Raw genomic sequence first — 13,224 nt, 5'->3', positions numbered from 1 at the left:
TGTGTTTTGAACCACCAGTTTGTCACCTGTGGCTGAGGGGAAGGGGATGGGGCAAAAGATGACACTTCTCTTAGTTATAAGCTGGCAAGGAGTTGGGGCAGGGCTAGGGAAGACGAGGCCAGGGGAAGCTCAGGTGGGAGAGAACCCCAAGGCACAAGGTCCCTACTCCCTCCCTCAGCACTCCAGGCTTTTGCTGCCCTTCTGGACAGTCTGACCACTGCCAGGCTCTGGTGGGCTCCGACTGGAAGGGGTGCTTCATCCTGCCTCACTGAGATGGACAGAAATAGATTGCAGGACTGGACTTACGGTAGGCAGGCTGCATCTGCAAAGACTCACTGGGTCATGGCTCAGGGAGGGAAGACCATGTTTCTGAGGCGGGAGGAAGATGAGAAGTAGGAGAACCCCTCGAGTATTCCCACAGCACGAGGGGAGACTACCAGTGGTCACCAAATGCCACAGAGAGGTGAGGGAGGGGAGCCAAGGGAGCTGGTGGAACTGGGGAGTCATCTTGGAGGAACCATCTGGAGGTAAGCCCAGGGCCAATGAGAGAGGGAAGTGATGGGCCCTGAAAGGTAAATCACTCCTTCAGGGCATCTGACTGCCAAAGATTTGGGGCAGAAGTCAGAGGAGACTGGGACCAGTTATGGTTAGTTTGTTTAACAATAAATAGGACACCTGAAGTGCAAGAGGAAGGACTGAGGTCCCCGATTTCAGGAGGGTAGAATTCAGCAGCTCTGCTCCAAAAAGACTCCTCCAAGGATGATCTTAGGGCTGCTGTGTGCAGTTGTGTGGGTTGTGCACTGTACAACCTGAGCATAAACCAAGAGATTTAAGCAAAGATGAGTGGAGGGAGTGAAGAGCTTCAGGTTCCATGTAACTATTCAAACTTATAAGAGAGGGTCCTTGCGATCCTCGCCCAGCAGTTCAGTTTTACTCTCTACGGTGAAGGGCAAACAGACCTTGATTACAGTGCAAGGGTATTCAAGGGACTTTCTCAACTTGAGGCCCAGGAGAGGGGAATGGTGTACTTTCTGTTTGCTGGTCTCCTGAACAACCCTGACTGTCATCTTGGACTTGGAAAACATGAAGCCTCTTGGAGATGGTGGGAATAGATGTGACAATGCCTCCAGCTCTGTACTCACCTGGTAGGTATGAAGACCAAAAAGATGGGGGATTCCTTCCTTTCCATGTGCACTGGGAATTGGGATGAGCAGGAGAAAAGCAGGATCAGCCAGCTCAGCCTGGGCTGGGGTGCATTCCTAACCCTACGCTCTCACACTCCCCCACGGCTGCTGCCACCACCTCCATCATCCAAACACCAGAAGGCACCCCAGGCCAGGCCTGATGCAGCTTGAATCTTCAGCCCCCATCACTCCCCAGTGCGGGCCTCCCCCAAGCCACTCTGGGAGAGTGGGAGAAGGCTGAGAGGTGGTCAGTAATGGGAAGAAGCAGACAGCCCTTCTGCCTCCTCAGCACCGTGGCTGCTTCTCTGTGGCATGGAACAAATGTCCCTGCCTTGCTGGTCAGAACCCAGGATCTAGAAGCACCTGGCACACGCTTGGCCAATGTGGTTGTAATGATAACAACCAGCACTTGTTGATCATTCACATATACAAAATTTAATATATTGCTTTATTTCATGTAGGCCTTCACCTAAGAGCTAGGCCTTATTTATTGACCTGTTTTTTAAATTTATTTATTATTTTTGGCTGCGTTAGGTCTTTGTTGCTGCCCACGGGCTTTCTCTAGCTGCGGTGAGCGGGGGCTGTTCTTCGTTGTGGTGCGCATGGTCCTCATTGAAGTGGCTTCTCTTGTTGCGGAGCACGGGCTCTAGGCACGTGGGCTCAGTAGTTGTGGCTCGCGGGCTCTAGAGCACAGACAGTAGTTGTGGCGCACAGGCTTAGTTGCTCCGCGGCATGTGGGATCTTCCCGGACCATGGCTCGCACCCATGTCCCCTGCATTGGCAGGCAGATTCTTAACCACTATACCACCAGGGAAGTCCTATTAACCTGTTTTATAGATGAAGACGGTGAAGCACAGAAAGGTAAGAAACTTGCCCAAGGACACAAAGCTGGTAAGTAGTGGAGCTTGGGATTTGGACCCCCAGAATCTGCCTTCTGAGCAGAAGAAAACATAGGAGAAAATCTAGGTGATGTTTGCTTTGGCAGTAAGTTTTTAGATACAATACCAAAAATAAGATCCATGAAAGAAATAATTGATGTTAGACTTTATTAAAACTTAAAACTTCTACTCTGTGAAAGCAACGGTTAAGAGAATGAAAACACAAGCCACAGACTAGGAAAAAAAACTTCGTAAAACATATATCTGATAAAGGACTTGTGCCCAAAATATACAAAGAATCTTAAAATTCAACAAGACAACAAAAATCCAAGTGAAAAAATGCGCAAAAGATCTGAACAGACACTTCAACAACGAAAATATACAGATGGCAAATAAGCATATGAAAAGATGCGCAACATGATTTGTCACTAGGGAATTGCAAATTAAAACAACGACACACCACTACATACCTGCTAGAATGGCTAAAATCTGAAAAATGACAATACCAAATGCTGGTGAGGATATAGAGCAAAGGGAAGCATTCTCACCATTAGTGAGAATGCAAAATGATACATCCACTTTGGAAGATGGTATGGTAGTTTCATACAAGGCTGAACATAATCATGACATATGATTCAGCAATCTCACTCCTAGGTATTTACCCAATCGATTTGAAAATTTGTCCTCACAAAAACTTGCATGTGAATGTTTATAGCAGATTTATTCGTAATCACTAAGTACAAGAAGTGACCAAGATTACCTTCAATAGGTGAATGGATAAACAAACTAGTGGTACATTTATACAATGGAACATTATTCAGCACTAAGAAGAAATGAGCTACCAAGTCATAAAAAGACATGGAAGAACCTTAAATACATGTTGCTGAGTGAAAGATGCCAGTCTAAAAAAGCTATATAGGGAATTCCCTGGTGGTCCAGTGGTTAGGATTCTACTCTCACTGCCAAGGGCCCGGGTTCGATCCCTGGTCAGGGAACTTAAATCCCATAAGATGTGTGACATGGCCAAGAAAATTTAAAACAAACTTTAAAAACTGTATAGTATATGATTGCAATTATAGGACATTCTGGAAAAGGCAAAACTATAGAGATAGTAAAACTATAGAGACAGTGGTTGCCAAAGGTTTGGGGAGAGGGAAGGAATGTTGAATAGATAAAGCACAAGAGATATTTAGGGTGGTGAAACTATTCTGTGTGTAATGGTGCACACAGGGTAGTTGATGTGCATGACATTATGCATTTGTTAAAACCCACCGAACTTTTAGCATAAAGAATCAGCCTTGGGAATTCGCTGGCTGTCCAGTGGTTAGGACTCTGCACTTCCACTGCAGAGGGCATAGGTTTGACCCCTAGTGGGGGAACTAAGATCCCGCAAGCCACACGGCGCAGCCAAAAAAAAAAAAAAAAGTGAGTCAATGTATGCAAATTTTAAAAAGTCATTTAGTAGGTAAGGGGATCCCAGGAAGGAATGCAGACTATGACAAGAAAATCTAACTACATTACAATGTACAAAACTACCTCACTGAAGGGGATGGGGGATTAGGTGCTGACCTAAGTAACACTAGAAACAAGTGGAATCTGTAAGACTAAAGTCAAAAGGAAGTGCACATATGCACTATCCTCTAGTTGTTTCCCATGGGGATATGGGGTGTGGTATAACAATTCTGTATATTAGGATTGAGCAATTAAGTGAATGGATGGTGGGAGCCAGGTTTCTTACTGTTGGAGTGGGAATTTATGAATAAGCAAAGGGCAGAAGGCTAGAATGAAGAATGTGATGATGGATTAGAGTTGGATAAACCAGTATGAGTTTACATTAAGCTTAATTATACAGAGAAATATTTACATATGTGTGTATACACACGTATCACACACACATATATTTCCTTGTTCTGTCAGCTGAGAGGACCTAGCAGCAATGACACTCCAGGGCAATGAGCACAACTAGTGCCCAGATCTTGGTTTCAAATACCATCCTCCAATGAAAGGAACCACGGCTCCTTAGACAAATGGTTGAGTCAAGGACTGGGGTGGAAAATATACAAGATGAGTCTGGAGCATCTTTTAGTTCCAGAATGTAAGGAAATGTTTTTTAAAAGTTGATGGGGGGCGCTTCCCTAGTGGCACAGTTGTTGAGAGTCCGCCTACCGATGCAGGGGACATGGGTTCGTGCCCCGGTCTGGGAGGATCCTGCATGCCGCGGAGCGGCTGGGCCCGTGAGCCATGGGTGCTGAGCCTGCACATCCGGAGCCTGTGCTCCGCAACGGGAGAGGCCACAACAGTGAGAGGCCCGCGTACCGCAAAAAAGAAAAAAAAAAAAGTTGATGGGGGTATTGTCAAAGGAACACAGGAGCCAAATTAAAGAGCTCTCAATGGCCAAAACTGGAACAATTTGAGAAAAAAAAAAGAAAAAAGAAAGTAATATTGGGTTATAACCCAATGCATAAAATAAAAATACATGCATCCATACTGATAAATATCAGTAAATAAGTGGAGGAGAAGAGACAAATGTCTTATGCAGAATTATTCCAGATAATTTATGTCGATACTCTGCCCTCAAGGAAGGGGAGCATAACTCCCCACTCCTTACCTGTCAACTGCGTATAGTGACTTCCTTCCAAAGAGGACAGTGTGGAAAGGGGGTGAGGTGGGGAGAGTAACTGTACAATGGGAAAACGTGACAAACACTACCCCAGCCAGGTGATCAAGGACAACATCAAGTGATAAATCATCTTGATAGTATGTATGCTTGACATGTTGTGATGAAAATGATACTTTATGCCTGTGGTCTTCTTCCCCCAAATCCATAACTCCAGTCTAATCATATGAAAAACAGCAGCCAAATTCCTATAGAGGGCATCTTACAAAACATCTGACCAGTGCTTCTCAAAACTGTTGAGGTCATCACATACAAGGGAAGTCAGAGAAACTGTCACAGCCAAGGGGAGCCTTAGAGACATTGCAATAAATATAATACGGTATCTTCAATGAGATCTGGGAGCAGAAAAAGGACATTAGCTAAAAACAAAGGAAATCTGAATAAAATATAGTTTTAGTTAAAAATACTGTGTTAGCATTGGTTCATTATTTGTAGTAAATGTACCTTACTAATTGAAGTTGTTGATAATAGGTGCAGGTAGATGGGCACTCTGATTAATATCTTTGCAATTTTTCTCTAAATCTAAAAATGTTCTTAAAAACAGTCAATTTTTTAAAAAATATTTATTTATTCATTTGGCTGCACCGGGTCTTAGTTACAGCACATGGGATCTTCGTTGCTGCATGAAATACCTTCTTTGCAGCATGCGGGATCTTTAGTTGCAGCATGCAGGATCTTTTTTAGTTGCAGCATGCGGGCTCTTAGTTGCGGTATGCGGGATCTAGTTCCCTGACCAGGAATCAAACCCAGTCCCCCTGCATTGAAAGTGTGGAGTCTTAACCACTGGACCACCAGGGAAGTCCCAAAAATAGTCTATTTTTTTAAAAGGGGGAAACAAAACTGTATGGTGGGAACCAAGAGGAGGCAGCTTTTGAAAAGTCTAAGTAGCCCTGTTTCATGGAGGTTGGGGTAGGGGTGGTCTCAAAGGCACACGCTTTCCTCCCACTGGTTTCCTCTATGTGTCTGCCCAGCCCCCAGCCCCAGCCCAGGTTTTACTGTGGCTCTAGAGTTCAAGCAGAGAGACTTTAGCGCAGGGGGTGTTTGGCAGTGTCTGAAGACCTCTTTTGTCATCACAACTGAGGTTACAACTGGAATCTAGTTGGTAAGAGGCCAGCAATGTTGTCATAGGAAACTCCCCACAACAAATAATTATCCAACCTTAAGTTCAATAATGCCACTGTTGAAAACCCTGGGTTGAGGAAAGGGCTTCTGAGGATGCTGGGATGCAGGCAAGGCAGTGGAGAGATGAGTGTGAGGAGGCCTTAGCAGGTGCCTGGGGATGCTGGTCTCCCTCAGTGCAGGAACTTCTGAATCAGAGAGGTCCTCCCTGGGTTGAGGGTGGAAGGGAAGGTGGCTAAGTCAAGAACTATCTAATTGGATTACTCATGTGGGTGAATGTTTAGTTCCAGAATTTCAGGACCAAGCACAGGAGGCTTCTAGAAAGAAGCTGCAGAAGGACAGCCCAAAAGCTTCAGACAAGATACAAAGCAAGGAGTACTGGGGGCCAGCAGGAATGGCTGCCCTGCGGACACTGACAGGTTATCCAAGGGCTCCCCAGCTACGGGACAGGCCTACTCCACTTTGGGAAGAAATATTGTTACTGGGTCTGGAGCAGGGCCAGTACCAGTCCTCCCAGAGGTTAAGGAATCTTTAGGAAGAGCAGACAGGCAAGTTTGAGATGGCAGAATCCCCCAGAACCCACAAACCATACAGAGATGAGATGGTGGGTCTATTCTTGAGTATTGGTTGGGGTTGTTACTTTCACTAGAGAGCCAGCTGCCAGTTGGAGGGACTCCCTGATGCCATGTCACAGGTCCCATCACCTCATGCCGTGGCTGTGTGAGAGTAGTTCTTCTACACACCCAGAGGTAAATTGGAGGCTTAGCTCTGGACTGAACTGGTTCTTCTGGACCTTCCCATGCTCTTCTGGGTACATTTCTCCATCCAGCCTACAGTTCAAGTGTGGAGTTTGATGGCAGAAGAGGAAAAGGAACCCTATGAGATACTGTGGTCAGCCTTGACAGTGAGTAAATCAGGTGTAATAACCAGGTGTAATGTCTGGGTTAATCCAGAGACACAGAACTAATAGGAGATATATATATGTGGAATTGACTCATGTAATTATGAAAACAGGCAAGTCCCAAGATCTGAAGGGTGAGTCAGCAAGTTGGAGACACAGGAGAGTCAATTCTTTTGTTTCATTCTGAGTTTGAAGGCCTGAGAACCAGCAAAGCCAATGTTGGAGTTCCAGTCCAAAGGCTGGCAGACTCAAGACCCAGGAAGAACCAATGTTTCAGTTCGAGTCTGCAGGCAGGAAAAAGCAGGTGTCCCAATTCAAAAACAACCAAGCGGGAGGAATTCTCTCTTACTAGGGGGAGAATTTTTGTTAGATTCAGGCCTTCAACTGATTGGATGTGGCCCACCCATATTAGGGAGGGCAATCTGCTTGATTCAGTCTACCAATACAACTGTTAATCTCATCTAAAAACACTCTCACAGACACACCCAGAATAATGTTTGACCAGAATGTCTAGGGTCCCTGTGGCCTAGGTCAGGTTGACACATAAAATTAACCATCATTTTGGGATTCCTGAGCTACCAGCTCTGCCAGGGAGCTGGTAGATCCAGTAGGGCAAGGATCCTTCACTTACTCACCTCCTTGGATCTCACCCTTCTGATCAGCAATCTCCTCCATGAGGAGACCTGAAAGGAAATACAAAATTTCTCTGCATTTCTGGCTGTGGCAGCTATTAAACTGTACTTTGCTCAAACTCCTACTACCAGAACCCTTAACTGGCTGAGGGCTCCACCTGCCACACTTAAAATCCATCACATGGTTTACTGAGAGCCCACCTCCCACAGGTTGCTCTAGTCATCCACTCAGAAAGGATTCCTTTGCTGGCACCCAAACATCTTTCTCCCTCTCACTCAGAGTCAGACTCTCATGGAAATCTGACAACTCTCCCTACCTCTTCTGGCTCCCTCCCTATTTCAGGCATTTCCCCCAGTAAAATAATTGCATGGTTAATCACATGGTTAATCATGTCTTGGCGTCCACTTCTCCAAGGAGCTAGACTAACACACTGACCTCCTCCTTCAAAGAGACAGCATCATCTAGAGAGCACACATTTCAGAGTCAGACAGACCTGGACTGCAACCTGAATTTCCCCCACTTACTTGCTGTATCATCTTCTTCAAGTCACAATGTCTCTGAACTTCAGTTTGGCCAGTTGTTGGATGATTAGATAACATATTAAAAGATAAGTAACATGAAATCCAAATTTCTTTCAGGAATTTAGTATCTTAGTGTCTGTTTGGGCTGCTTTAACAAAAGCATCATAAACTAGGTAGCTTAACCAACAAACATTTATTTCTCACAGTTCTAGAAGCTGGAAGATCAAGATCAAGGTGCCAGCAGATTTGGTGTCTGGTGAGGGCCCTCTTCCTGTTTCATAGATGGCTATCTTCTTGCTGTGTCCTCACATGTCAGAAGGGGCAAGGGAGCTCTCTGGGGCCTCTTTTATAAGGTCACTAATCCCATTATTCAGGGTTCCACCCTCATGACTTATTCACCTCCCAAAAGCCCTCATCTCCTAATACCATCACATTGGGGGTTAGGATTTCAATATATGAATTTGCGGGGAGAGGGGCACAAACATTCAGTCTATAGCATTTAGTTATGAGTATTGTACTACTGTCAACTTCTTAGTTTTGATAAATGCACCATGGTTATGTAAGATGTTAACCTTTGGGGAAGGTGGGTGAGGGGTATACAGGAACTTTCTACAATATCTTTATAATTTTCCTGTAAATCTAAAATATTTCCAAAGGAAAAAAAATTAAAGATAAGTTACAAATGAACAATGTAGTAGTTCCTCAATAAGTGATAGAATCCTCCCCTGCCCTTCAGGCTGACAGAATTGAGAACTGCCTCTGCTATTGTATCTGTATGAGCCATGCCCCCTCACCCACAAATAAGGTTTAGTTGTGGACTCCCCAGGCTGTGATACTGGATTAGAAAGTATTGTTTTATTTAATAGAAAGGTATTTTGTTGTCTGAAAGTGCAGCACTGAGTATTTCCTCACCTAGGAAGGGAGGAAGAAGTTTGTCCTTGATGACCATCCCCAGTGTGCCCCACTTCATAGGGGCCTCCCTGACTACCCATTCCAGAGTTCACACATGTGCACACACATACACATCACCCTGTTTTACTGCCCTCACAGCTATTACCATTAACTGAAATCATATTTATTGTCTCTCCCCCTCCTCCCCCCATCCCTCTAGAACATTGGATACCCCAGGCTCAGAGCTGGGGTATCAATGCTATAGCCTCAGTGCCTAGGACGGTGCCTGCTGCCTTGTAGGCTCTCAGTTTTTATGGAATTTAAGTTCTCTGGTGCAGGTTCCAGCCCCCAGCTTCAGCCACTGTTGTTCAGGCCTCCTCTGCCCTAAAGGCTGATGTCCTGCTCTTCTGTCCTGCCCTGAAGACTGGCACCACCCCTTCCCCACGCCTGGGCTCCATCTTTGTTCACTGGCCCTTTCCACCCTCTTTACCTGTCTGCCAGCAGCTGCCACGCTCCCTGCCAGCCTTAATTCTGCTTAATTTAAGCTCATTTGTACCAATTTCCTTTTTAAGAACAACCATCACAGCCCCCTGAAGAGCAGCACCTGTTCTGGGCAGCCCATTTCCCTTTTCCTAATTAGCCCAGAGCCTCATAGAGAAGGTTCTCCTGAAATGACGGTTCCCTCCCCTCTGGGAGATCGCTGGAGCAGAGCCCAGTTCACAGGCCCAACAGCAGGTATCTCCTGGGAAGCCTCTCTGCCAGGACAAGAGGAAGCCTAGAGAGACTCAGAGATGCTCAATTCCTACCAGGTTTGCAGTCGGTGGAACATTCTGTGAAACTTCTGAATGTAAGGAGACGGGAAGTCCAAAGTGCTTTGGGGGCTGACCTGCCTCCTGAGGTGACTTTTCCTCCCTCACAGTTATGACCCACCCTATATACTCACTGCAGGGGCTTTAGACCTCAGACAGTCCTGGGGGCTACAACACAGGAGGAGGGTCAGTTCTACTCTCGGGAAATTGGAGTGAGAAGGAGGTTCGGGAACAGCGTCCCTGTCCCAGGGAATATTTTTGTTTCACCCTGACAGCTGGCAAAACCACAAGGCCTCACTGACATAAATTTTTGCCCAACCAGAACTACCCTTTCTGTGTAGTGTTCTAGAACCTCACCTCAGCATGGGATGAGGCAGGAGATGGGTGGGCCCCAAGCTAGACATCTACAACTGGCCTCCTGTTCACACTTCTTGGGGTGAGAAGATGGGCTCCAGGCCGGACATTCATTACCAGCCCCCTGTTTACATTTACTGAGGCAAGAGACAAATGGGCTCCGGACTACATATTTATGACCGGACTTCTATATTTTGGGATCTGCACTTCGATATAAGAAACAACAGTAATAGGGTAGATAACTGGACATGGGACACTTTTATGGCAGGAACAGAGAGGGGCTAAACCCTTGTTTGAGGAAAGGATCAAGAGGTCACATATTTCCCATCCTTGGGGAAAGGGAGACACTGCACATGCACAGAAAGCCTCCTTGAGGGTCAAAAAGAGGGGGCATCACCCCAGAATATGTGATGCTGCCCCGCAGGCCTCTGGGCTGGAATCCATCTTGGAAAAAAGTTGTGCATGCATGTTGGGGAGGGCCCTAGGGCAGGTCAGGTGTGGAAAAGGAAACGAGATAATTGGCCAAAGGAAAACAAAGACCGGGAAGAACTGCCCTATGTAAATGACTTCACCGCCTCTTTACTGCGCTCCCCCTCACTAGTGAGGATGCCCACACCCTTTCTCTGCAGGTGCTTCCATCTTCATTAGAAGGAAGGTGCTTCCTTCTGCCTTCTGCAAGGCAGAAGGTATCTCTGCCTTGCTTCCATCTTCATTAAACAAACTGTTTCTCTGTGTGCTCTCCCACTTGTTGTGCTATGTCTCTAATAATAAAGTTTGTACCTGTTTTTACAGTTTTTGCCTCTGTGAGAAATGTATTTTTCAATGGGGGCAAGAGCCAGGGGGTCTGGTGGCTAGGATTCCTGGTTTTCATCCAGGCTACCCAGGTTCAATTCCTGGGCAGGGAATTAAGATCTCGCTTCACGCCACTTCTCACTGCTGCCTCTCCAAGATCAGGGAGACCAGACTGTCCTAGCACATTGTCACATCCCCCTCTCACTTTCTGCTGCAGAAGACTCATTAGCATATAATTAATTCATCTTGCATTTCATGGAAATGAAGCCAAGGTGGGAAGTGGGGAGGCAGAAACAAAAGGGCCCAGGAGAGGGCCCTTTTTCTCCACCCAGAAGAGGAGAAATTGCTGGGGCTAGGTCGGCCAGGGTGACAGGACTGGAACTTTGGCCTCAGCCACATGAGGTGTGAGTCCCATCTCCACCATTAATAATTCACTGTGACCACTGGCAAGTCACTGAACTCTCTGAGTCTTGGTTTGCACATCTCTAAGGTAGAACTTTTAATACCTGCCTGCCTTACACAGCTGCTGAGAATAAACAAGATAATGTCAGTATCTGGTATAGTATATGGTATTGATATCTGATACATAAGGAGTACCCAATAAATGGTAGCTTTTATTACCACTGGAAGGCTTCAAAACAATGAATGAGGCCACCTTTATCTTATTTCAGAGAGCATCACATTACCTCATCATGTCAACAATTCTAACCTAAAAGTCCACTGGAGCTTGCTGAGGATTTGGAGGGCCTCACAGATATACCTTGCAGAGAGATACAGGCCATTTCCACAACTACACATGAGGGACTTGGCCTCAGACCTTGAACTCACTGACTTTTAAAACTAATTGCTATTAGCTAGATTGTGTTCCCTATAACATTTGTAGTGGTCTAGATTCAAAAGCAAAACAAAAACAAACCACCCACAACTAAAAAAGAAATGGGTATTTTCTGGGCTCTGCAAGTGTGACACAGAGAATGGGGGCTGTGTTCCAACCATACAGATTCCAGGGTCTGTCTCCTCCTAGGTAGTCTACATGGGGATGGCTTTCTGGTGCAAAGGAAAGTTGATGGCAAGATTTGAACAAAAGCAGAATGTAGGGCTTAGAATTAAATAATGCATTAAGAAAATAAGCTCTGTCTGAGAACTAATTCAACCTGGGCTTTACCAGTTCACCAGCCAGTGTTTCTCAACCTTGGCTGTGCATCTGAATGTACTGGAGAACTCTAAAAAATAGTGATTTCATGCACTCTTCCCCAGCCAGGTAAATTAGTCGGGGGTAAACTCTGAGCATCTTTATGTTGTAGAAGTTGAGAACTACCGCTCCTGGAGGGTCAGTGTGCCCACCTGCTTCCCAGCTCCTCCTGTCAGAGCCTGAGCTCTGAAGGCCTAGTCAGTGGCCCTGTTGGTTCTTCTGGGAAGTATGAAAACTTAGAGTCAAAATCACACAAAGTGGAGAAATCACATGAGACTAATGTCCAAAAGAGATCATCACAGGGGAGCTGGAGGCCTAGCGGGACAAATTCTAGATTCCCGAACTACAGCAGTGGTTCTCACCCTGGCCACCCACTAGAATCACCTATGGAGCACTAAAAATGATAGTGCCTGGTTCCACCTCCAGAGGTTCTGACTGAGTTGGTTTGGCATAGTGCCAGGGCCGCCAATTTTTAAAAGCTTCCCAGGTAATTCCAATGAGCAGCCATGGTTGAGAACCCCAGGTCCAGAATGTCCTTGGCCTCTATTTCTTTGTCCCTGGAATAAATTTACAAAGGACTGCAGAAGGTTGGACAGGGAAAGAACAAGCTTCCTCCTCTATGGAAATAGTACACATTTCAGAAGACAGGAAGTTAGTTGTGGTCGTAAGAGCCAGTCTTTACCAGGAATGTGAGTGACCAAGTTCAGTTAAAGTCACAGCTCCAGACAAAAAGCCTAAACAGCGAGGGCAAGACTGGTAGCAATTGTGGAGGGCCCTGCCATTCGCTTAGTGGCTTTCATGCCCTGCCGTACGTCCCAGAGGGTGTCCTGGAGAAGGGAATCTCAGGGAGGAAGCGAATAGGTCAGAGCGGCACTGGGCAGCATGCTCTGTTGGACTGCCTTCTTGCCTTGGTCTCAGAAAAACTCCAATCCTGGGCTTCCCTCTCCCTTGGACACTTTAGGGTCCTTGTGGGGGATGGGATCACTCCCCTCACCAAGTCTGGGGGTTCCATGGGAGTTGGCAGGGCAAGGGAAGGAGGGAAGGTTGGGTTGGACTTTGAAAGCCAAGTTGTCTGGCAGAAGTCGTCGGGGTGTTGGTTTAAACCTTGGAATATCACTTGGCTGGGGTGTTGGAAATCCAAGGAGCTCTTCTTCTCTGGTGTTCCAGTATCTCTTTCAGAATCCTCTATGACCAATGATGCTGATTGGTTACAGAAAAGGAAAAAAATTCAAGGAGTGGGCTAGAACAATGAGAAGAAATTTCTTCTATGAGA

The sequence above is a fragment of the Pseudorca crassidens genome, chromosome 3 (assembly GCF_039906515.1).
Source record: "Pseudorca crassidens isolate mPseCra1 chromosome 3, mPseCra1.hap1, whole genome shotgun sequence".
Taxonomy (NCBI): domain Eukaryota; kingdom Metazoa; phylum Chordata; class Mammalia; order Artiodactyla; family Delphinidae; genus Pseudorca; species Pseudorca crassidens.
This window is presented reverse-complemented; position numbering follows the sequence as displayed.